Source organism: Chiloscyllium punctatum, chromosome 22, assembly GCF_047496795.1.
Source record: "Chiloscyllium punctatum isolate Juve2018m chromosome 22, sChiPun1.3, whole genome shotgun sequence".
Lineage (NCBI taxonomy): Eukaryota > Metazoa > Chordata > Chondrichthyes > Orectolobiformes > Hemiscylliidae > Chiloscyllium > Chiloscyllium punctatum.
Window position 1 is genome coordinate 67,627,483 of NC_092760.1, and position 27,157 is coordinate 67,654,639.

General features: G+C 40.7%; 1 protein-coding gene across 4 annotated transcripts in view; it reads right to left on the reverse strand.

Moving 5' to 3' along the window:
- Positions 1–27,157, reverse strand: part of immp1l (inner mitochondrial membrane peptidase subunit 1) — a 177,956-nt gene that overhangs the window by 24,920 nt on the left and 125,879 nt on the right. The gene's annotated exons all lie outside the window — the stretch shown is intronic.

A 27,157-nucleotide genomic window follows, 5' to 3' on the forward strand; every position in this document is an offset into this window, starting at 1 on the left:
ACTCAGTCAACATTGTCTATCTCATACTCTGCAGGCAAGGATGCCCTGAGGCATTGTACATTGGCAAGACCAAGTTGACACTACAACAACGGATGAATGGACATCACGCAACAATCGCCAGACAGGGATATTCCCTCCCAGTTGGGGAACACTTTAGCGGTCAAGAACATTTGGCCTTGGATCTTCAGGTGGACCTCAGGATACGCAACAAAGCAGAATTGCTGAGCAGGTGCTGATAGCCAAGTTTGGTACCCATGAGGATGGCCTCAACCAGGATCTTAGGTTCATGTCACACTACCGGTGACCCCACTACACTATACACTCACACAAAAACAAGCACACAAAGGCACACACTCTTACACACAATCACACTCACACAGACCCTCTCTCTTACACACGCTCTCTCTCAGACACACTCGCAGTTCTGGCATTTACATATTAATCACTCGAAACCTGCATCCCCATTCTAAGACTTAACAATAATCTAGGTTTGTTTAATACCCACATCAGTTCTATGACACTTTGATCTTTTAGTATAAATTCTGCGTCCTATGAACCTGCCTCACTAGCTACCTGATGAAGGAATAGCGCTCCGAAAGCTTATACCTCCAAGTAAACTTGTTGGACTACAACCTGGTGTTGTGTGATTTTTAACTTTGTCCACCTCAGTCCAACATCTGCATCTTCACATCTAATTAATACATCAGAGCCAAATTAATTCACTTGAGAAGAGGACTGATGAATTTTGAGCTTTTACTGTCAGCAGTAGTAATTTGCAAATATTTCTGGTGTACATATGGGATTGAGAATCAGCATTTGTAGCATAGCTCAGTAATTCAGATGTTATTTAATGTTGCAAACTGTAACTAGACAAGAACTGTCACAGTTCTGAACTATATATCACATAGAGTTCTACAATAGAACTATCCACTCTCAGTAGTAAAAGACTTAAACAATTGCCCCATTTGAAACTCCAGTTTGTGTTCTTTTAGAGTACTGTGTGACAAAAGTTCAAAATATATTATTGTTATTTGGGAACTTGGGTTTTAATGTAGAATAAAAATGGCTTTTAGTTTTCTGTTCTTTGAAGGGTTGATTATTTTTAAAAGGTTAGTGGGCGGCACGGTGGCACAGTGGTTAGCACTGCTGCCTCACAGCGCCTGAGACCCGGGTTCAATTCCCGCCTCAGGCGACTGACTGTGTGGAGTTTGCACGTTCTCCCCGTGTCTGCGTGGGTTTCTTCCCACAGTCCAAAGATGTGCAGGCCAGGTGAATTGGCCATGCTAAATTGCCCATAGTGTTAGGTAAGGGGTAAATGTAGATGTAGGGGTATGGGTGGGTTACGCTTCGGCGGGGCGGTGTGGACTTGTTGGGCCGAAGGGCCTGTTTCCACACTGTAAGTAATCTAATCTAATCTAAGGTTATCAGTCATTTTGAACGGTGAGTTCAAAGTAGCTTGACAAGAAGTCATGCAATTTAAGCTAAATGACCAGAAAGCCACGTGAGGTATTTGCACGGTATTTTTGGATTTGAGTTAACAATCTCCAGAGAGATAGGTGTGGGAGAGGGAGGTGGGGACAGCAGAATCAAATTCATTCAGAGGGAAGAGATTCATAACAGCAGTTCGTGCCAGTCTCCAAGTAATCAGGGCTAATAAACTTCTAAGAAGCTTAGAGGTCAGTGAGAAGAAATCTCCAAAAGCAGAAGACAACCCATGTTCCTTAAAGTAATGTGAGTTACATTAGCAGCTTGCTTCAAGTATCTTAGGGAGATACATTAACAGACTTAAATAGCATTAAGTGAATGAACAGAAACTTGTCAAAAGGAAACTGATTATGGTCGAGCCAGCTGAGCAAGAAGATAGCAGTGACTTTCCACTGAGGTTTGAGTGTCTGTAAAGTTGTTGCTCCGTTAAAGAAAATTGTATCTTTCTTTCTGATATTTGTAATAAGATTGTTTCAATCATTCTTGCACACAACAAAGTAAATTGTGCTTTTCTTAGTGTAATGAACTTTTATGTTTTGTTTTGTTAAAAGCACATTGCAGCCTCTTGTGAATATGTCCAGTGACTGACCTCTATAGTAAAGGAAAAGGAAACTTAGTTTATCAATCCATGTTTTACTTTGGGATCTGATTTGTCCAGAATTACCAATGACTGGAATACTGTATGCTTGTATCAGCCTTACACTATTGCTAAATTAATTATCTAGAATTTGCAACACAGAATGAAATCATTTGCCCAACTAACCCTCCCAGTGTTTATAGATATCCCAAGCTCCCACCATCCCTACTTCAAATAGCCCTATCAGCACATCTTACTGATCCCTTTTCTTCAGGTGTTTATCCAGCTTCCCTGTAACTGCTCTGTGCTTTTTGACTCAGTACTCCATGTGATAGGGAGTTCCACATTCTAGCCATAGAGAAGGTAAAGACTTTTTTATTGCAAAAATATACTTTATTCATTAAACATCCTTATGTACATACAAAGGTACGAGAGTAGTTCTGTGCACTCTTTGCATATCAAGAAAAACAAACCTTGGAATTGATATTTCCTGCAGTTGCAAAGGCCAAAGGCATTTCTTACTTATGCACGACAATTCTTACAAAGCAAGGTAAAGAGGTTTCTCCGAAATTCCTTACTGAGGTTCTTAGTAACCAACTCATACTTGTGAACCTTAGTTTAAGATTCTTCCACAAGTGGAAGCATTCCTTTACAAGGTAATTGTTGTACTTCCAAATGCATCTGTTGAACTATAACCTGGTGTTGTGTGATTTTTAACTTTGTAATTTGGATTCATAATCATTCACGCGTTGACCCCAGTATGTACACATATTGAACTGCTTCATTCTCCTGGCAGCATACTTGCAGACATTTTGTGTGTGTATGATTCTGTCACCAGAATAAGGGAATTGAATTTAGTCAATCCTAGGAGTCAGCTCCGAGATGCTGGTCTCTCAGGGTCCAATTAGAACATGGCCTATTTAAAAGGGCCTTTGAGTGCTTTCTCAGTTATTTTATACCTGCCATATCAAATCCCTGTCTCTGTTTATTAACAATTAACAGTTTACAGTAGTACAGCATAGGCTACGACAATGAGAATATGTCACGTCTGCTTGGTCTGTACTCCGTTTTGCAAAAAGTTAGTTAATGATAAAAAAAAATGTTTCCAAGATGAAGCTGCAAGGGTTGAAGTAAGATGACAAGGTCATTAATTTATTAGACTTCAAAAGGGGTCATTAGAATTTTCATGAAAGATCTGGCCTGCTGTCACAGACTCAGCATGAACAGGACGGCCATACAATGATCAGCATCCTGGGGCCTGCACCAAGGCTAGACTTGCCAGTAGCCCTGTAAAGAATCAAATGGTAATTGATTGTGACATCAATTATGAATAATCTCATCACTTTATCAGAGTCGGTTGTCAGAGCTCTAATTAAGTCCACAGTTCTCAATACTGAATGCTGGAAGAGCACATTATATTCTGATAATGGACATCAAGAACCAGCTAAAGTCTCTTTTCATATTCTGCAACTTAATGATCTAGACCTAAAAATGACGAAGACCTCTAATTATCTATATGTGATGTGTATTATCATTTCTACAATGTAGAAGTTAAATGTTAGTTAAAAAAAACAGTGATGAATTAAATCCAAAAGGCAACACACCATCAGTGGCCTTAGGCCTGGGGATAAACACAGTGCACAGTCTATTAATGGGAACACTGTAGTGTGAAAACTGTTTTCTTTCTACAATCATTCCAAATAAGGAAATAATATTAACAGTTCATGTATTGATTGTTGTGATGTACACAAAGTACTTGAGGAATGAAGTTATTGAGGCCCATCTGTGAACATAAGTTTTCATTATGCGATAAGTGGTTGTGTATTGCGCATTGAGTTCCTTAGGACAGGTATCACTAGCAATGAGAAGGTAATAAATTTGTGCTCCATCATATTTTGATTCCTTTCTCCATGGAAAATCTAATCAGAATTGCTCATGAAGTGGTGCATTCAGATTAACTATTAGTGTGCCTGAAAGACAATGTCTGCTGGAGAAAATACACTTTTATATAGGTTGACAAATTAATTCCTGTGTTGCAAACAAGTTAGAGCTGCAAAACTACTCAAATCGGTCTAGTTTCTCCAATTGATTGGGCAATATTCCCATATCACAATCAGATCCGCAATGAGGTATTCACCTTACTGCAACAGTTAGAACATAGAACATGACAGCATAGTAGAGGCCCTTTGGCCCTCAATGTTGCACAGACCTGTGAAGCCAATCTGAAGCCCATCTAACCTACACTATTCTATCTTCATCCAGATATCTATCCAATGACCCATTTAAATGCCCTTAAAGTTGGCAAATCTACTATTTTGCAGGCAGGGTATTCCACACCCCTACTACTTTGAGTAAAGAAATTACCTCAGATATCTGTCCTATATCTATTACCCCTCAATTTAAAGCTCTGTCCCCTCATGCTAGTCATCACCATCCAAGGAAAAAGACTCTCACTATCGTCTGATTATCTTATATGTCTCATTTAAGTCACCTCTCAACGTTCTTCTCTCTAACAAAAACAACCTCAAGTCCCTCAGCCTTTCCTTGTAAGACCTTCCATCCATAACAGACAATATCCTATTAAATCTCCTCTGAACTCTTTCAAAACCTTCCACATCCTTCCTATAATGCGGTGACCAGAACTTTATGCAATGCGCCAAGTGTGGCCGCACCAGAGTTTTGTACAGCTGAAACATGACCTCATGGCTCTAAAACTCAATCTCTCTACCAATAAAAGCTAACACACCATCTGCCTTCTTAACAACCCCATCAACCTGGGTGGCAACTTTCAGGAATCTATGTACATGGGCACAATCTCTCTGCTCATCTACACGACCAAGAATCTTACCATTAGCCCAGTATTCTGCATTCCTGTTGCTCCTTCCAAAGTGAATCACTCACACTTTTCCACATTAAACTCCATTTGCCACTTCTCAGCCCAGCTCTACAGCTTATCTATGTCCCTCTTTAACCTACAACATTATTTGGCATTATCCACAACTCCACCGATGTTAGTGTCATCTGCAAATTTACTAATCCATCCTTCTACGCCCTCATCCAGGTCATTTACAAAAACAACAAACAGCAGTGGCCCCAAAACCGATCCTTGCAGTACACCACTTGTAACTGAACTCCAGGAAGAACATTTCCCATCAACCACCACCCTCTGTCTTCTTTTAGCGAGCCAATTTCTGATCCAAACTGCTAAATCACCCTCAATCCCATGCCTCCATATTTTGTGCAATAGTCAACAGTGGAGAACCTTATCAAATGTCTTACTGAAGTCTATTTTCATCACATCAATTGCTTTACCGCTCATCCACCTGTTTGGTCACCTTTTCAAAGAACTCAATAAGGGTTGTGAGGCACAACCTGCCCTTCACAAAGCCGTGTTGACTATCCCGAATCAATTTATTCCTCTCAAGATGATTATAAATCCTATCTCTTATAACCTTTTCCAACACTTTACCCATAACTGAAGTAAGGCTCACCAGTCTATAATTACCAGGGTTGTCTCTACTCCCCTTCTTGAACAAGGGGACATTTGCTATCCTCCAGTCTTCTGCCACTATTCCTGCAGACAATGACAACATAAAGATCAAACCCAAAGGCTCTGTATCTCCTCCCTGGCCTCCCAGAGAATCCTAGGATAAATCCCAACTGGTCCAGGGGACTTATCTATTTTCACACTTTCCAGAATTGCTAACACCTTCTCCTTGTGAACCTCAATCCTGTCTAGTCTAGTAGCCTGTATCTCGGTATTCTTCTTGACAACATTGTCTTTTTCTAGTGTGAATACTGATGAAAAATATTGATTTGGCATTTCTCCTATCTCCTCGGACTCCACACACAACTTGCCACTGCTGTCCTTGATTGGCCCTAATCTTACTCTAGTCATTCTTTTATTCCTGACATACCAAGAGAAAGCTTTATGGTTTTCCTTGATCTTATCTGCCATCGACTTCACATGCCTCCTTCTGGCTCTTCTTAGCTCTCTCTTTAGGGTTTTCCTGGCTAACTTGTAACTCTCAAGCACCCTAACTGAGCCTTCATGTCTCATCCTTACGTAAGCCTTCTTCCTCTTGACAAGAGATTCAACTTTCTTAATAAACCATGGCTCCCTCACTCAACCACTTCCTCCCTGCCTGATATGTACATATTTATCAAGGATACACAGCAGCTGTTCCTTGAATAAGCTCATATTTCAACTGTGCCCATCCCCTGCATTTTCCTTCCCCATCTTATGCATCCTAGATCTTGCCTAATCGCATCATTATTGCCTTTCCCCCAGCTATAACCCTTGCCCTCCGATGTATACCTATCCCTTTCCATCACTAAGGTAAACATATCCGAATTGTGGTCACTATCACCAAAGTGCTCACCTACCTCCAAATCTAACACTTGGCCAATGTGGCCTTGTCCCTTGTTGGCCTGTCTACATACTGTGTCAGGAAACACTCTAGCACACATTGAACAAAAACTGACCCATCTAAAGTACTCAAACTAGAGTAGTTCTATCAATATTTGGATTGTTAAAGTTCCCCTTAACAAGTACCCTGTTACTCTCGCTCCTATCCAGAATTATCTTTGCTATCCTTTCCTCTATATCTCTGGAACTATTCGAAGGCCTGTAGAAAACTCCCAAGAGGGTGACCTCTCCTTTCCTGTTTCTAACCTCAGCCCATACTACATCAGTAGACAAGTCCTCAAACGTCCTTTCTGCCACAGTAATACCGTCCTTGACTAACAATGCCACACCTCACCCTCTTTTACCATCTTCTCTGTCCTTTCTGAAACATCTAAATCCCAGAACCTGCAACAACCATTCCTCTCCCTGCTCTATTCATGTCCCTGAAATGGCCACAATATAGGAGTGTCAGGTGCTGGTACTCAGAGGACTGCCAAACTCTAGGCATCTGCTCAGCACCAGGCAGAAGAGGACCCTTTAGTGTCAGCAGTAAGAGACTTCATCCACATGCACATAGAGGAACAGTAGCGACAGACAGAAATAAGGGACGCAATGACCTTTATTTCCCAGAAGCTACACACAATCACTTGCTACCTTGATAGATAGGTTAGTGGCTACTGATGAAGGGCTTTTGCCCAAAATATCAATTTTCCTGCTCCTCAGATGCTATCTGATCTGCTGTGCTTTTCTAGCACCACACTCTTGACTCTTATCTCCAGCATCTGCAGTCCTCACTTTCGCCTAATAGCTACTATGGACAGCCAGGTTCAGGACCCTCAGTGTGTGCTGGAAAGGCACACACACATGCATTCCAAACCTGGTCACAATATTCCAAATGTGGTCTGACTAGAGCCTTATACAGCTTCAGCAGTGTATCTCTGTTCTTGTACTCAAACCCTCTTGCATGTGCATTCCTAACCACCAACTGAACCTGCATGTTAAACTTAAGAAAGTTGTCAACATGGAATCCTAAATCCCTTTGGGCTTCTGATGCCTTTCCCCATTTAAAAAATAGATTAAATGTCTAATCTTTCTATAAACCTCACACTTTGAAACACTGTACACTTCTTTACCAATTTGCCTGGCACATCCAAGTCCTTCTGTAGCCTGCCTGCTTCATCAACGCTACCTGTCCTTCCACCTTTGGGTCATCTGCAAACCTAGCAACAATGCCTTGAGTTCCTTTGTCCAACTCATTAAGGTATATTTTGAATAACTGTGGTCCCAACAATGACCCTTGCAGAACTCCATAACAGAATCACAGAATCCCTATGAAATCAGGGCATTCAGTCCATTGAGTCCAGTGTGTTTACCATGTACTGTATTGTGCCACACACAACGCAGGTGTGAGATTTATGTAGCACAGTACCTTATAACAAGATGTACTCCCTCTTGACTGAGGACTGTTTGTGACTGCATTAATATTGGCACAACAAGACAAGGCTAGGAAAAGTAAGGATGCTGCTTGCATTAAACTAAGAGAGCAAGTAAACAGCCCTGAGGTGCAGCCTGTCCAATCTGAGCTGGGTGCCTGTCCATGCATACAAATTGTCTTTGCAGCAGCCTTTCAATGTTGGTTGCAATGCAAGTTTGTGCTGTTATACTAACTGAGTGTCGTTCAAGTGGATTGGAGAGTTGCTATGAGGATCGCAAAAGCTTGTCAAATGTTGGATGTCAATTTCCATGGACAAGGGATGCATGTGGTTGGCGTGCATGGATCATGCACTGAGATGCTATTTCAAGGTGAGCAGTGGTTACCAGTGGTGGACTGTGGTTGCCAGACACCCGCTCTGACTTCCATGTTGAGAATTTTTCATATCTAGCTTTTTCACTGCATTAGGTAAGATTGGAAACTGAATACAAATGAGATACGTTGTGCCTTAATAAGGCATTTAGTAAGCTATGATTGCCATAATTAGCAACTCATTGTTTCCTGATGAGAAACTCGCCTTACTGCTCAGTAGATGGTTAAAAGATGCAGCAAATTGTTTCTGACCTTGAGATAGGCTTCACCAGACTTCTCATATGATTCTGCTATAAATCTTGCCATAGCGTATGTTGTTCAGACCGCTATAAGACCCTGCCTTTAAAATAGATATACAAAGTTCCACACAAGCACAGCACCCATAAAGTTGTCTTTATGGTACTTCTGAGTATTTTCATCAAAATGTTAACTGTCCAAAGTTCTTCCAAGTTTTTGGTTTCAATTTAAAATTCTGCCCCACATTCTCTTTCAGCATCTCCCCATCAGTGATCATGCGTTCATGTGCCAAAACCCTAAGGTTTGTAATTCTCTAAGCCTTGATGCATTGCTGTCCACCATTAAGATGCTCTTTAAAACTATTTCTTTGACCAAGCTTTTAGTCAGCTGTCTATGACGTTCATGGTAAAATTTCTAAAAGGTGTCTCAGAATATTACATTAAAGCTGCTATGCAAATTGTTGCTGTTTAAATTACACTTCACTCTCAACAATCCTGCTGCTCGGTTGCTGTTGTCAACCTTGTGACTTTCTGATCCTCAAGCCCTCTTCATGCTTTACCATTTTCCAGGTAACCTTTCTCACACATTCAGCTGGTCTGCACCCCAGACTTTTCACACATGGCATACTGTAACTTCTAACTCCTATTTACAGCATCACCACTACCACTCACCCTAGCTATACACTTTTCCTTACTCCCTTCCCCACTTTATCCTACATTGAAGCCCTTTCCAATTGCTCTCTACACTCTAGCCCTTTGTCTCTTCCTCTTCTCTTTCAACTATGGTTCCCTCCAGAAGACACTAGCTCAGTATGACACTGCATTAAAAATCCCAACTGCACTCCAGACTTCAGGCTATTCGTAAGACTGAAAACAGAGATCACCTAGCTTTTGCAAGTCATCTGAAGTCATCTATTATATTCCCAAACATTGTAAGGTATATTTTTTTTTATAATATATTTTTATTAAGAAAAAATAGATTTTTAAATATTACAACAAATACAAAACAATGCAATTCAAAACAGTACAAAACTAAACCCAAATAAAAAAAATTCCCCAACCCATCCTCCTATACGAATGTATAAACATATATAGAGAAGTATAAAATTAAAAAAAACCTAAACTAGCTATTTAACTAACTAAATAAATACATAACAACAAACAAATAAATAGTAATAACTCAGCCCAACCAAACAAAACACTCATACATTCACAGTTCCTCCTCCCTGGATATTGGACTCATGAAACACAATCGTTACGGCTATATAAAAGCCCTTGTTAGTGTTGCAGATAAATTTGTGTCCAAGTATTTCAAAGAGGGTTGCCATGTCTTGTAAAAATTCTCAGTTTTGTGGTGTACCATATTTGTGAGAAAATCCAGGGGAATATGCTCCGTAATAACCTTCCGCCAACCCGACAGGCCTGGGCTGTTTTCTGGTATCCAACCTAGCAAGATATTCTTCCTTGCACAGAATGTAAGAATATTGAAAAGTTTTTCTTTATGCGAGTCTGAAGGAAATATAATGAGTAGGCCCAAAAGGAGCGAAATAGGGTCCTTCTCCATCCCTACACCTCAAATCCTCTCCATTGCACCCACCACAGTGCTCCAATATGTTTGAAGCCTGTCACAAGACCAAAGACAATGGGTAAGAGTACCCGTACAGACCTTGCACTTGGGGAAGATACCCCTAGTTTAAATTTTAACAAATGGTCTGGGGCTAAGTGGACCCTGTGGAGAATCTTCAACTGTAAAGCATGGGTCCTATTGCAAATTGATATCTTCCATGCATTCTCCCAAATATCCTCCCATGCCTCTGAAGAAACTTCAACACCCAGCTCTTTTTCCCACATCTTGCAGAGTCGATCAGACTCATCTGAGGTGGCACCCCCCAATTGGTGATATAGAGTACTGACAGAGAGTGTACTCTTAGCCCTTAATACTCCTCTTTCTATGTCAGATTTATAGGGATCAGTCAAAAGTGTGGTCTTTTTTGAATAAAATCCCTAACTTGAAAAAAACGAAAGAGGTCTCTATTAGGTAACTCGTACTTCCGTACTAACTAATCGAAAGACATCATTACATCTCCCTCAAATAAATCACCCATGAAAGATATACCCCTAGCTGCCCAATGTTTAAATCCTGAATCTATCATACCTGGTTGAAAACTCGGCATACACCCACTAAAGGTGTAAACAAAGATGTTTTGCCAATATTACCTTCCCTCTGCCGAATTGCCCTCCATGCTTTAACAGTATTGATGACTACTGGGTTATAGCAATATTCCCTAACTGTCTTCACTTTGTCCAAAAACAGCAAACTGGTAAGGGGGCACCTTGCCTGGGAGGCTTCGATATTGAAAGAGGGTCTAGCCATATTGAAAGAGGGTCCCCACAAACCCAATCACTTACGTAGGTCAAAAGCGAGTTTAATTGGTAATTTTTAATGTCCGGAAGGCCTACTCCCCCCAATCTGTGAGGCCACTGCAGTTTGGCTAATTTAATGAGGGGCCGTTTACAGTGCCAGATAAAGGAGCTGAACCAACTGTTCAGTCTCCTGAGTGTTTGTTTATTGAAAATCAGTGGGAGCATCCGTACAGGGTATAGCAAATGAGGGAGAATATTCATCTTAATAAGCACTATCCAACCCAACCTTGAGACTGGAAGTGTCTCCCATCTTTGGAGATCTTGTTTAATTTTTTCAAATAATTGAGTAAAATTGGCTTTGAACAGCCAATCCAGAACTGGAGTAATGAATATGCCCAAATACACAAACCCCCCCTGTGACCACCTAAATGGGAATCTATAGTCACTCTCAAGAGCCAACTCTTTCGGAAGACCACCCATAGGCATAGCCTCTGATTTAATAAAATTAATCTTATACCCTGAAAAAGCGCCAAACACGAGAGTGCATTGTATCAGGCAAGGCACTGAAACTGCTGGATTTGCCGAGAAAATTAGAACATCATCTGCATACAGCGAGATCTTATGTAATTTTGACCCCACTTCTGGAGCTGATATATTGAGGTCCCCACAAATGGCCTCTGTCAATGGTTCAATCACCAATGTAAAAAGTAATGATGAAAGGGGAAATAATAAAATTGCTTGATCGTACCCTGTTGGTAATGACCGCAGCGAGAGGTACACTGTAGAGAACCTTTATCCATCTTATGAAAACTTCGCCCAGACCAAACCGGTCTAGAGTATAGAAAAGGTACGGCCACTCAACTCAGTCAAATGCCTTCTCTGCATCTAAAGAAATCGCCAATCCCTGTATTGGCTGCTGTTGGCATGCTTGAATTACATTAAGCAGCCTTCTAACGTTATTGGAGGATTTGCGACACTTTATGAAGCCCGTTTGATCCTCTTTAATAATAGAGGGTAACACAGTCTCCAGCCCTAACGCAAGAGCCTTAGAGAGGATCTTAAAGTCCACATTTAAGAGCAAGATGGGCCTGTATGAAGCACAGTCTTCCGGATCCTTCCCTTTTTTAAGAATAAGTGAAATATTGGCCTCTCTCAGAGATGGTGGGAGACAAACATGACTGTATGAATCATTAAACATATTCAGCATTGGGCCTGACAGTATACTTATAAATTCGTTACAGAATTCACTGGGAAGTCCATCAGGACCGGGCGCCTTTTCACTCTGAAGCTTCCTCACAGCTTCCTGCACTTCTTGCTCTGATAATGGGGCATTGAGAAAGGACTGTTGTTCAGGAGTCACACCCGGGAGCTTCAAATCTCTAAGAAAGGATTCCATTTTGGCCTGCCACTCCTCACAATTCTCAGACTGATATAACTTAGAGTAGAATCTCTGGCATGCCACATTAATCTTTTTAGAATCACATGTTAGGTTCCCAGACCCTTCCCTAATCGCTGTAATGGTTTGTGGGGCACTCCTCTTTCTGGCAAGGTATGCTAAGTATTTGCCTGGCTTGTCACCATGCTCATATAACCTTTGCTTTGCAAAAGCCAGCTCCTTCTTTGCCGTCTACGTGAGCATGGAATTTAGTGTAGACTGCAGTGCCGTAATCCTCTGTAGTTTGACCAACGAGGGTCTGTCAAAATAGGCCTTCTCGGCTGCCTTCAACCGTGCTTCAAGGAGACGTTGCTGCTCACCCTTCTGCCACTTCCTACTGGTGGAATATGAAATAACTAACCCTCTGGCATAAGCTTTGGCAGTTTCCCAGAGAACAGATGAGCTATCAACCGAGCCTATGTTGATGTCTAGGAATGCCTGAAGTTCCCTAGAGAAATACTCCACAAACTTGCTGTCCATGAGAATAAAGGTGTCCATTCACCAGCACCTTGAATCCACTGTAACATCCTTAATTTTAACCATGAGGTACACTGGAGCATGATCAGAGCAGGCAATATTACCAATCATACAGGATGCCACCAGATCCAGGGTTACCGCAGGGGTCAGAAAAAAAATCAATCCTTGTGTGACAACTATGCGGATTGGAGAAAAATGTGAAATCCCTAACTTTAGGGTGGAGACACCTCCAGACATCCACCAACCCTAATTCCCCACACAGACCCAATAACTGTTTAGTTTGTGCAGAGGGTATCAAGGGACCTTTAGGCAACCTGTCTACTGTGGGGTCCATGAGGCAGTTAAAATCTCCCCCTATAATGATGTGCCGAGACTTGAGACTTATCAGTTTAGAAAAAGAATTTAAGAGGATGAGCTGGGGGACAATAAACATTTAAAATGCCATATTCTTCCCCATTTATCAAGGCTTTAAGAATTACAAACCTTCCATATGTGTCTTTAACACATTCCAACAATTTAAATGAGAGATTTTTCCTTACCAATATAGCCATTCCCCTACCTCTGCTCTTAAATGATGAAAAATAAACTTGGTTAAAGCAATTCTGCTGTAATTTCAGATGCTCCTTGTCATCCAAATGGGTCTGCTGTAACAAAGCAATATCCACCTTTTCCTTTCTAAGATTCAAGAGTACCTTCTTCCTCTTAACTGGTGAGTGACTTCCCTTGATATTCCATTTAATCAAATCATTAGCCATAATCTTCTGCAATTACATTTAAATTCCAGAGAGGAGAAACCTGAACCACAAATTGCCGAGCCTTAGTGTTGCATGGTCCACCAAATATAAAAACTACATAAACTAAAACCACTACATTTAACAAACATACAAAATTATTAAAAATAAAAAACAACAAAAAACCAGAAAACAAACCAACATATAAAGCGCCAATAGCGCTGAGTAGGGGAACTCACCCCCTGCCCGGAGGGGGCAACTACCCATCCCAAACTGCCCATAAATAGGCATCTAACCATCTCAACCACGTTCACTTCTCCCAGCTACAGCCACATCGCAATCACAAGCTAAAAAGAATAAACGCCCCATAGAATATCAATATGAATAAAAAAACATTCTTTCATAAAAAAAGGGGGGAAATAAATACCCCACCATCCTTTGGTATGTCCTAATTTAGAAATTTAAAATGTACATCTTAACCACAGCCAGACATAGTTTGAACCAAATTATTATCAATAGAGGAAAAAAAAGGGGAAAAACAAAGCTCCAACCGGATTGCCTCCATTTCTTTTACAGAATGATAAACGCATACCCAAGCAACAATATTTATACACACTACAATTGTTTAAATTAGGTTAGTTTGTCCACAAAGTCTCTTGCCTTTCCGATGTGTCAAAGAGATGCATGGATCCATCTAAGGTGATCCGAAGCACTGCCAGATATCTCAGGGAATACTGAATCCCAAGCTACTTCAATCTTCTCTTGACACCATCATACGATTTTTGTTTCTGGATCACCGCCGCTGAAAAGTCCTGAAAAAACATGATATTAAACCCCTCATAAATTAGGGCCTTTGGATCCTTCCCCTGGAGTCTGGAAGCCTCCATGGCTCTCTCCTTATCCTGGTAATGATGGAACCGCACCAGGAAAGGACAAGGGTGTTGACCCAGACGCGACCTCCGTGCTGCGACCTGGTGAGCCCTCTCTATCTTCAATCCTCTCATGCCAGTCTCCAAGTCAAGAAATTTCAGAAGCCAATCTTCAACAAATTCCACAGGCCATTCACCTTCCTTACCCTCAGGTTGACCAATGATCCGAATGTTTTTTCTCCTGCCCTTGTTTTCAAGATTATTGGTCACGCAAATTACGATACTGCGTCTTCAGGGCTTGAATCTCTTCCTTGAATGAACTGGCATCAGCTTCCACCGCTGTGACCCTGTGCTCCACCTCATCCGTCCTTTCTCCAGGTCTCCCAGCTGCTGCTCATGCTTCTGCAGCATGAGAAAGACTGGAGCCAGCTTCTCTTCAATCTGTTTCCCCAACATCTCACGAGATTTCGAGAGCTGGTTCACCAGGTCCTGGAGAGTAATCGGCTCTGAGGCTGCTACAGGCCCGGCCTCAGATGCTCCTCCTCCCTTTTTAGGCATTTCTGGACAGCTGAAAATACAGGTAAGTCAATTTTTAAATGTTTCTTGGGGATCCACAATCTTTCCAATGCCCCAAGAAATCCTGATGACCGGGGTTGGGTGGGTTAAAGGACCGTCCTGCTCCTGCTGCAATGCGAAGCTCTGCAGTGTGATCTTCTCAGATCACCGCCACCTTAGATTCCCCGTAAGATATATGGTTAACAAAGTTGATTTAGTTATTTGTCACATAGAGGAAAATTGACTCAAATTTATTTATTTCAGGAATTAGTTATAAGCAACATCACAGGAAGTTTATTATATAGTAGCAGTTCTTTAGAAAACCTTAATTATGGTAAAAAGTATTTTCTTTTACGTAAACAAAAGGAAAACCAAACTACAGAGGCACGGTGGCTCAGTGGTTAACACTGCCACCTCACAGCATCAGGGACCCGGGTTCGATTCCAGCCTCAGGCAACCGTCTGTGTGGAGTTTGCACATACTCCCCATGTCTGCATGGGTTTCCTTTGGGTGCTCCGGTTTCGTCCCATAGTCCAAAGATGTGCAGATTAGGTGAATTGGCTAAGTTAGAAAATTGCCCATATTGCTCAGGGGTGTGTTAGGTGCATGGCTCAGGGGTAAATGCAAAGTAGTAGGGGAATGGGTCTGGGTGGGTTACTCTTTGGATGGTCATGTGGACTTGTTGAGTCAATTGGCTTGTTTTCATACTGTAGGGATTCAAAACAATTTTTAAAAATGAGTGCTGTCGATGTTTAGTTTCTTGTCTGTGTTAGGAATGGTTTTCTAGAGCAGAATGTTGAGGAACTGATTAGTAAATGGGCTATTTGAACCTAGTGTTATGTAACAGGTAAAAACTTATCAATAATCTTGTTGAAAATGAACCTTCAGAAGCGAGTGACTATAATGAGATCGAATTTTATATTTTGTTTGCAAGTGAGATAGTTCAATCTGAAGCTAGCTTATTAAATTTGAACAAAGAAAATTATGGAGGTATGAAGGACAAAATTGGCTGAGGTGGATGAGGACAATATGTTAACTGGTATTATAGAACATAGGTAATCAGGTTTACAGAATTACTATAAAACCTTGCATTTCTGAAAGGCACATAAACCCTTATTGACCTTACGGAGGGTCAGTTGACCTCTGGTGCATCTTGTTGACCTCAAGGTGGGTCTTGTTGACCTTTAGTGGGTCTTGCTGACCTCAAGGCGGGTTTGGTTGACTTTAGGGAGGGTCATTTCATCTCAAGTGGGACTTGTTGACCTCAAGGAGGGTTTCAATCTAAAAGTGATGAACTTAGAGCATGGACCAGTACCTGGTGCTATGATGTTGTGGCCATAACAGAGACATGGGTTTCTCAGGGGCAGGAATGGTTGCTGGATATTCCAGGGTTTAGAGCATTTAAAAAGAATAGGGAGGGGGGAAAATGAGGAGGGGGTGTAGCACTACTAATCAGAGAGGGTATCACAGCTACAGAAGCTTCCATTGTCGAGGAAGATCTGCCTTCTGAGTCAGTATGGGTGGAAATTAGGAACAGCAAAGGAACAGTCACCTCGTTAAGGATTTACGACAGGCCCCCCAATAGCAGCAGGGAGATGGAAGAAAGCATAGGTCGGCAGATTTTGGAAAAGTGTAAACTAGTAGGGTTGTTATAATGGGTGACTTTAACTTTCCCAATATTGATTGGAACCTCCTTCAAGCAGAATGGAGCTGTTTTTGTAAGGTGTGTTCAGGAGGGTTTCCTAACACAGTACATTGACAGGCCTACGAGGGGAGAGGCCATTCTAGACTTGGTGCTCGGAAATGAGCCAGGGTAGGTATCAGATCTTGTGGTGGGAGAGCATTTTGGTGATAGTGACCACAACTGCCTCACATTCTACATAGCTATGGAGAAGGAGAGGATTGGGCAAAATGGGAGGATATTTAATTGGGGAAGAGGAAACTCTGATGCGATTAGACATGAGTTAGGAAGCATGGATTGGAAGCAATTGTTCCATGGTAAAGGCACTATAGACATGTGGAGACTGTTTAAGGAACAGTTGTTGCAAGTGATGAATAAATATGTCCCTCTGAGACAGGCAAGAAGTGGTAAGATAAATGAACCTTGGATGACGAGAGCGGTGGAGCTTCTCGTCAAAAGGAAAAAGGTAGCTTACATAAGGTGGAGGAAGCTCAGCTCTAGATGATTACAGGCAGGAGTGGAAGGAGCTCAAAAATGGTCTGAGGAGAACCAGGAGGGGGCACGAGAAAGGCTTGGCAGAACGGATTAGGGAGAAGCGTTTTACGCTTATGTGAGGAATAAGAGAATGGTCAAAGAAAGAGTAGGGCCGATCAGGGATAGCATAGGGAATTTGTGTGTGGAGTCTGAGGAGGTAGGGGAAGCCCTAAATGAGTTTTTTGCTTCTGTCTTTACGAAAGAAACTAACTTTGTAGTGAATGAAACCTTTGAAGAGCAGGTGTGCATGCTGGAATGGATAGAGATAGAGGAAGCTGATGTGCTGAAAATGTTGTCAAACATTAAGATTGACAAGTCGCCAGGCCCGGATCAGATTTGTCCTCGGCTGCTTTGGGAAACGAGAAATGCAATTGCTTCGCCACTTGTGAAGATCTTTGCATCCTCACTCTCCACTGGAGTCGTACCTGAGGACTGGAGAGAGGCAAACATAATTCCTCTCTTCAAGAAAGGAAATAGGGAAATCCCCGGCAATTACAGACCAGTAAGTCTCACGTCTGTCGTCTGCAAGGGTGTTAGAAAGGATTCTGAGGGATAGGATTTATGACCATCTGGAAGAGCATGGCTTGATTCAATACAGTCAACACGGTTTTGTGAGGGGCAGGTCATGCCTCACAAACCTTATCGAGTTCTTTGAGGATGTGACTAGAAATGTTGATGAGGGTCGAGCTGTGGATGTGGTGTATATGGACTTCAGCAAGGCATTTGATAAGGTTCCCCATGGTAGGCTCATTCAGAAGATCAGGAGGAATAGGATACAGGGGAACTTAGCTGTCTGGTTTCAAAATTGGCTGACCAACAGAAGACAGCGAGTGGTAGTAGAAGGAAAATATTCTGCCTGGAAGTCTGTGATGAGTGGCATTCCACAGGGCTCTGTCCTTGGGCCTCTACTGTTTGTAATTTTTATTAATGACTTGGATGAGGGGATTGAAGGATGGGTCAGCAAGTTTGCAGGTGACACAAAGGTTGGAGGTGTCATTGATAGTATAGAGGGCTGTTGTAGGTTGCAGCGGGACATTGACAGGATGCAGAGAGGCTGAGAGGTGGCAGATGGAGTTCAACCTGGATAAATGCGAGGTGATGCATTTTGGAAGGTTGAATTTGAAAGTTGAGTACAGGATTAAGGATAGGATTCTTGGCAGTGCGGAGGAACAGAGGGATCTTGGTGTGCAGGTACATAGATCCCTTAAAATGGCTACCCTAGTGGACAGAGTTGTTAAGAAAGCATATGGTGTTTTGGCTTTCGTTAACAGGGGGATTGGGTTTAAGAGTTGTGAGATCTTGTTGCAGCTCTATAAAACTTTGGTTAGACCACCCTTGGAATACTGCGTCCAGTTCTGGTCACTCTATTATAGGAAAGATGCAGATGCTTTGGAGAGGGTTCAGAGGAGATTTACCAGGATGCTGCCTGGACTGGAGGGCTTATCTTATGAAGAGAGGTTGACAGAGCTCAGACTTTTTTCATTGGAGAAAAGGAGGAGGAGAGGGGACCTAATTGAGGTATACAAGATAATGAGAGGCATAGATAGAGTCGATAGCCAGAGACTACTTCCCAGGGCAGAAATGACTAACACGAGGGGTCATAGTTTTAAGCTGGTTGGAGGAAAGTATAGAGGGGATGTAAGAGGTGGGTTATTAACACAGAGAGTTGTGAGAGCATGGAATGCATTGCCAGCAGCAGTTGTGGAAGCAAGGTCATTGGGGACATTTAAGAGACTACTGGACATGCATATGGTCACAGAAATTTGAGGGTGCATACAAGGGGGTCAGTGGTAGGCACAACATCGTGGGTTGAAGGGCCTGTTCTGTGCTGTACTGTTCTATGTTCTAAACCCCAAAACTGTCACTCAACCGTGGCTAATAATAGTAAGTTGTGGATCATATATGATAAAAAGAAAAGGCCAATAATGTTGCCAAAAATAGTAATAAACCTGAGTTTTGGAAGGATCTTAGATTACAGTAAATGAGGACCAGGAAACATGATTTTAAAAAAGAGAATAGATATAAATATTAAAAAGCAAAACAAAAACAATAGATAGCAAAAGTCTCAACATGTGGATCTACTACAGGCAAAGGCAAGACAATTTATAATGGGGAATAGAACAATGGCAGAGAAACTAAATTATTATTTTGCACCTGTTTTCATTAAGCAAGATAAAATAAATCATCCAGAATTAGAGATTCATGATGCGAGGGAGAATGAGAAATTGAAAGAAATTAGTGTTAATAAGGATTTGGAGATGCCAGTGTTGGACTGGGGGTGTACAAAGTTAAAAATCACATAACACCAGGTTATAGTCCAACAGGTTTATTTGGAAGCACTAGTTTTTGGAGTGCTGCTCCTTCATCCTCTACTCCAGATCCACCTGATGAAGGAGCAGCACTCTGAAAGCTAGTGCTTTCAAACAAACCTGTTGGACTATAACCTGGTGTTATATGATTTTTAATTTTAGTAATGAGGAAGCTGTGTTGGAGAAATTAATAGTGCTGAAAACTGCTAAGTTCTCAGGAACTGATATCTAACAAACCAGACTGTTAGAAAGGTTAGCTATAGGCATGGAGGGTACATTGGTAATCACTTCCCAAAATTCTACAGATTCTCATTTGGTTCTTGTAGATTGGAAGTTCGTAAGTTTCTTCCCAGTACTTAAGGAGGAAGAAAGTGGGGAATTACAGACCTATTAGCCTTACATCAGAAGTAAGAAAATGTTAAAATCTGTTATGAAAATATTGGCTGGTCCATCGGGTTTACTCTGAATATCAATAATCCAAGGCAGTCATAGCAACAGGGTATACCCAATTATTCTTTACTGAAGTAGGGTATACTATTGAAAACTGAAAAAATCGTAGTACGTTATAAAGATTGCCTGTACCATATTTACAATCACAAGTGATCTGGTTTACATGGACTTGTCTGAGGATCAGAGCAAAACAGGTGATCAGCCAACTCTGTCCCAATCCCCAGTCTTTGATCAGATGACTCCCGTTCCTGACCTAGCTGAGAGGCTTATCTTTTAATTGTTACAAACCTAGACCCCAGGCCAGCATTCTCATGCTTCTTGTACAAGCTACTTCCTTGCGGCTTTTCTGTTGTCTAAACTACCATATGGTAGTTATACAGTGCAACCCTGTGATCAACCACACTTGATTTTGCTGGCAAATGGTCAATTATCACATGTGGTATCCCGCATCTGGTTTTAACAGACCTTACCTAGACGAATTGTATCACCCTGATGGATTGCAGCAGTTCATTTAAACATACATATATCTCTTTAGAAAATGCAAGTCGCCATCCAACTTACTGACCTTTCAATAGGGCAAGCTTCATATGTTTTTTCTCTCTTTGGCTGAACCAGCAAATTTAGGGTTACTATCTACAAAGGATATGATGAATTAACATTTGGATAATAATGATCTGATTGCACTTAGTCAGCATGGAGTTGTGCATAGGAAATTATGTTTGACAAACCTGTTGGGAGTTTTGTTTTGAGGATGCTACTTACAGAATTGATAAAGGGGAGTCAGTGGATATAGCATACTTGGGATTTTCGGAAAACTTTTGATAAAATTCCCTAAAGGACGTTTTTAGCAACATTAAAGCACATCACATACAATGGGAAGTAATGTACTAGTATTGATTAAGATTGGCTAACAGGCAGAAAACAGAGAAAGGAATAAATGGGTTTTTCCTGAGTTAGCAAGCTGTGATTATTGGGGTATCGACGTTTCGGGTATAAGCCCTTCTTCAGGAATCCTAAAGAAGGGCTTATGCCCGAAACATCGATTCTCCTGCTCCTTGGATGCTGCCTGACCTGCTGCGCTTTTCCAGCAACACATTTTTCAGCTCTGATCTCCAGCATCTGCAGTCCTCACTTTCTCCATATTGGGGTATCACAAGGATCAGGACCTGGAATCTACCTGCCAAAATTTGGATGTGGAACCCAAATATAATATTTATAAGTTCACAGATGACAAACAAAAACTGTATGAGAATGTGTGCTGTGAGGAAAATGCAAAGCAACTTCAAGAAGATTTGGACAGACTTAATGAGTTGACAGGAAAATGTCAAATAGAACATAATGTGGAAAAATGTGAGGTTATTCACTTTGATAGGAAGAACACAGACGCAAAGTATTCCTTAAACAGTAGGAGGTTAAAACGTTTAGACGTGCAAAGGGATCTAGGCTGCCTTGTCAATATATCTGAAAGCTAACATTCAGGTGCAGCAGGTTATTAGGAAGGCTAATAGTATGTTAGCCTTTGCCGCAACAGCATTTGAGTCAAAGAGTAGTGAAAACTTGCTTTGATTGTACAGAACACTGATAAGACCATACCTTGAATACCTGTACAATGTGCAGATTCTACGTTGCAGGTTCTTTTACTTTAGGAATTATTGTCAAAATGGGAGTTCCACAAAGGGGCAGGGGGAAAAGGCTGGAAGCGATGCATATGGGGAGAAGAAGACTGTGATAGGAATGGAAAGGAGGAGTTTTGAAGAGTGATGTGGGAGAGAGGAGGCTGTAAGAAGAGGAACAGAGGAGTCTACAAGAGGAGGGTAGGGGAAGTGGAGGTTGCAAGAGGAATGTGAAGAAGGAGATTTCAAGAGAGGTTTTGGGGAGGAGGAAATTGCAAGAGGAGTGGATGGGGGCTCGGAATAAGACACTGTCAAGCCCCCTATGGATCTTGTATGTTTCAATAAGATTATCTCTAATTTTACTAAACTGTAATGGCATATCTTGATCAACCTTTCTCTATCAAACAAACTCTTCATCCCAGAATGAGGCAAGTTATTTTTCTAGTTAACCCTCAGCCAACATCACAGAACAGATTATCTGGTCATTATCACATTGCTGTTTGTGGCAGCTTGTTGAATGCACATTGGTTGCCATGGCTCTCATATTATAAGTGACTACAGTTCAAAAAATAGTTGCCTATAAAATGTTTTAATACATCCAGGAGTCATGAAATGTAGCAAATAAATGAGTCATGTTTTCTTTATATGTAGTATTTTAAGCTGCTTGTTGCTGCTTTAAGAAGCTCCAAAGAGCCATTTTTGAAGATGCATTTTGTCTATGCACTAATTTATTATTTAACAAGTGAAGTTGTTATGAAACTAAAATTTCAAAACAACATATTCTTGAGAATGGTCTTTAGACTATTTTCAATGAGGATGAAAACAAATACGTCTTTTATTTCTCCCCCCATGCCACCCCTCAAACGCACACCCCACGACCACTTAATATAGGTCTGGCAGCTACAACTATTGTCCAATATAATTTGAATGATATAGTAGAAATGTAAAAAGAAAACAAATAATGTTCCAGCTTTCAATACTGGCATTGCAGTTATCAAGTATTCCACATGAAAGAGTTAACATTTGTCTTTCCAATAAATGAAATTTAAAATAACAATCAATGACTACAGTCATACATTAAGTAAATTCTGAAAAGGAAATGTTGCAAATTCTCATCCACTGGGATATGTAAAGCAACTGAAAGCACAGTGCACAGATTGAAACCATAGGTAAACAGGGAAGCAGTGTTCAAGCACAGTCCTGAGAAGTGTTTCACAAATGTTTGTTCAATAGCAATTGAGTGGGATTCCATTTTCCTGTGAATTCAAACTCAATGGGTTAATTGCTGTCCTGAAACCTGCTACACTTGGAGTGACTTTTCACCCCTTTGTTCCCATTTAAGGCAGCTTTCCATGGCTTTTTTGTTAAGTAAGGTATACTGCCCTGCAAAGAAAATAAAACAAAGAAGTGCAAATGCTGGATATCTGAATCAAAGAACAGAGATGCTGAAAAAGCTCAGCGGTTAACTCAGAGTTAGCAGTTTGAGTCCGGCTTGTTCTGAGGAAGGGTCACTGGACTCAAAAAGTTAAATTTGTTTTTCCCTCCACAGATGTTGCCAGAACTGCTGAGTTACTTCAGCACTGTTCTTATGCCATACAAATAAACTTGGATCAAGAACATAAGAATTTTTAATGCTTTCATCATTTGATAACTTTCAGGAGGTTTCCATGAAGAATTCTCCTTCTCAACCTCTTCTCAGCTTTTGTGCTGAAGTCAACAATCAGCTGTTCATTAAGAAATAATGGTCTAGATCTTCCAATCAAAGTTAAATATACTGGGCAAGATACTATAGGGGCCTGAGTGATGTGGGCTATGGCAAAATATGCAGCAGAATTACATAAGAAGTCCTGTGAGGCTTACGACAAGGTCACGTGCAACTCTCTGCATTGTTTATGCATCTACCGAGCGACAAAGTGAGTTCTCAATTAGACAAAGGGGGTTTGCCAATTAAGGATGGACTATAGTTTATTAAATGTCTTACTAACAGCACATTATTTATTTAATATTCAGTTTCCCGTACTACCAAATGCAAAGTCAGCTGGTCACTTGTTCCAAAACAATGTTGGAGGCTGGGCATCAACATCTCAAATCACATTCCATGGGCACTACTTACACACACCCACCATAAGACATAAAAGCAGAAGTAGGCCATTAAGCCAATCATCTGCTTTGTCATTCAATGAAACCATGGCTGATCAGATAATTCTCACCTCCACTTCCCTGTCTTTTTCTTATAACTCCTGATTCCCTTACTATCTATCTCAGCCTTTGAATATACATGATGGCCCAGAATCAACAGCAATGTATGGTCAAGAATTCCACAGTTTCACAACCTTTTGAGAGAAGAAATTCCTCCTCATCTGTTGTAAGTATAAGACCCCTTATTCTAAGATTATGCCCTCCAGACTTCGATTTTCCCACATCAGAAAACAACTTTTCCACATCCATCCTGTCATGTCCTCTAAGAATCATGTACTTTTCAACAAGGTCATCTCCTACATTCACTGGCATCTGAGATACGCCAGCTGGTTACTCCAGAATTTGGACAGGCATTGACGGTTGGCAAGGATCATGTGATGGATTCAAGTATTATTCTGCACTGTATCATGTAAAAAGACTACACCAAGGTTCACAATGAATTTGCAAATTGAACATAAATGTGGCTGGGATATATTATGTTTGAATGAAGAAAGCAAACTTTGAAAGAATTGTTCACTTAATTCATACACATCCAAAGCATGGTGGTCATAGAAAGGTACTTGCGGCAGTTGGGTTTGGGCATATCCTATGTACTTTTTGAATATAGAATGCTGACATTTACATCACACTGCACATTGAACACCTCTTCATACTGTAAACTGCAAAAAGGAAGAAAGTGTTTGAAGGAAATTGTGTTGGCAGGTTTGTATTGTCCTTATTTTTGCAAGCTGTTAATCCCAACCTGCCTTTATAAAGACCCTTATCAAATCCTCAAGATATTTAAGTAATAAATTACGTCGGAAGTGCAATCACTGATACCTGGACAAATAATACAATATTCACTCTTTGTAACTGAATTCCCTGCTGATGACTTTATGCTACATGACAAATGTACAATTTCTGTTAAATAATCAACACTTGAAAATGAAGAGCCAAGTGAAAATCTGTAACTGTACCTCAACATCAATGTCGAAATCTGTAATTTAGCTGAAAACATTGCCTCCAGAAGTAGCATCAATGTGGATTTCACCAGTTTCCTCATTTCCCCTCCCACCTTACCCCAGTTCCCACCTTCCAGCTCAGCACCGTCTTCATGACCCATCCCACCTGTCCTTCTTCCTCCCCACCTATCTGCTCCAGCCTCCCCTCCAACCTATCAGCTTTATTGCCACCTCCATCTACCTAGTGCATTCCCAGATACCTTTCCCCCAGCCCCACGCCCCTCCCATTTATCTCTCCACCCTCGAGGCTCCCAGCCTCATTCCTGATGAAGGGCTTTTGCCCGAAACATCAATTTTCCTGCTCCTTGGATGCTGCCTGATCACGGTGCTTTTCCAGTACCACACTCTTGCCTCCAGAAGTAGCCGCTAGTTCTGACTCAGAATTTTATTAGTGAGGTATTATCTTGCTCCTCTTTTGAGATATCACCTGCAAAAACTCAAAGGTATATTCTTGTTTACACTGCATAATCTGATTAAACAAATTACAATTTTAACAAGTTGAAATAAAGGAATATTCTTTAAAATTCTGGATTTTGTTTTGCTTTTCCTTAGGGCAGGAGAAATGTAATTTTATATATTGATTACATTAAGTGATCAGCTTATTTGTATTTTCTTTTTGGGGGGTGTGGGAGATAGTCCCTAAGTTAGGTAAGAACTCTTCTCTCATCCTCCCTGTTTCTACTACAGTTATGAGGGGAGGGCTGAATTCCTTTTCAACAACAGGTTGATTCAAGTTGGAAGAGGTATTCCTGAAATCTAAATTTACAATATTGCCCATGAAGAGTGCTTCAGTACTATTAGTAGTACTAGTTAGCTGGCCAATTTACCAATACAAGATGCACATGGATTAGAATGCAAGTGGATTCTGAGATTTAAATCTGTTTCTGGTATGGGGCATAATAATCCATCACCAAAATGCTGGATAACATTGATTACATAATTGTGCCCTTAATCACATAAATACATACACTAGACTCCGTCACTTACATCCTGGAAGCTATCTCTGCTTCAGCAGTTTCCACCCACACAGTTAACAATAGTTCATTTTATCACTTGTTCAAATGAACAACATAATTATATTCATAAACAATACAAAGGCTCTCTCAGTACTAGGCAACAAGTGAATCATCTTCTGAGCATTAGATAGTGGTTTATCAACAAGGTAAAATAAAGACACAAGTTACGCTTTTGTTTAATGTACTTCTCCATTGTTTCACATGCTAAGCCCCTACAATTGCACATCTATTGTTAGTATTGAATAAAGCACAAAATACCAAAACGTTCAGCCCTTATGTTGTTCTTTATGTTCCAAATGTGCCTCCTCCCACCTATCTTCACATACATTATCTTCAGTTAAAGAACTAAAATAGAAAATAATGGATTTTTATACATTCTTATAAAATATTACTGTGTAGACTAATTGGAGGCCATTGTATTCCTGTGAGAAGACATGTACAATGAACCTCTTTTACAGCGTTGTTCAAACTCAAAGTACAGACATTCAAATGACAGCACAACAGGAAGGCAAAATGTCTCACCATTTATGAACTGCGTTAAAGGAAGCCAGGTTCTGTTGTATAACAGGATAAAGTGCTATTGTTAAAATTTATTTTAACAACTGTATCACAACCAAAAATAAAAGCTTTTCTTCTGGTCCAAGCAAAATCAGGGATTTTACATCCTGTGCAGAATAATTCCTGAGTTTTGTCAGAAAACAATGGCAACACTATTACATCTACAAATATTAAAAATCTTGCATCTGCATTCACATTCTGTCATGTTTTTATTATAAATTCTTGCGTCTGCATTTTAAGTGACAACTGTTGGTGTAAAATGTCTCAGCCGGTAATTACTCTTCCCACCAGCTGTGATGCTGTACGTCTTGACTGCTACGTCCTTGCAATGAATTGCGAAATATTCCAGCAAAGACATTCGCAAGAAGGACACATTAAAAAAAAACTTGTGTTTACATAGGGTCATATTATGTCTTTCTTGTGCGCAATTAACGAATTACATTGTATATACTGTTGCATGAGAAAATAAGGTAACTGGTTAAGCACCGAGTATTGTTGTTTTTAAAAAGTAATGAAATAGTGGTCAGTTAATTTGTTTTATGGTTATAATAGTTGAGACAATAATATTAGAACACTGGGAGAATTCCCTGCACTTCCTCAAATAGTAGTCTGCGATCTTCTAACTCATCAAATAGGCAGGTGGAGCTTCTGTTTAATGTTTTGTCGAAAGAATGACAATCCAGACAACGCAACAACTTCCAGCATTGCACTGAAGTGCCAACCCAGCCATGTACTGTGTACAGTAGTTTCCAATTTTCCTCTCGTTTTCCGTCTTCAGCTCACAGCTTGACAAGAGTCAACTGACATAGGAGTGTTGCCAACTGATTATGATTGGTGCTGTAATGAAGTTTTGAC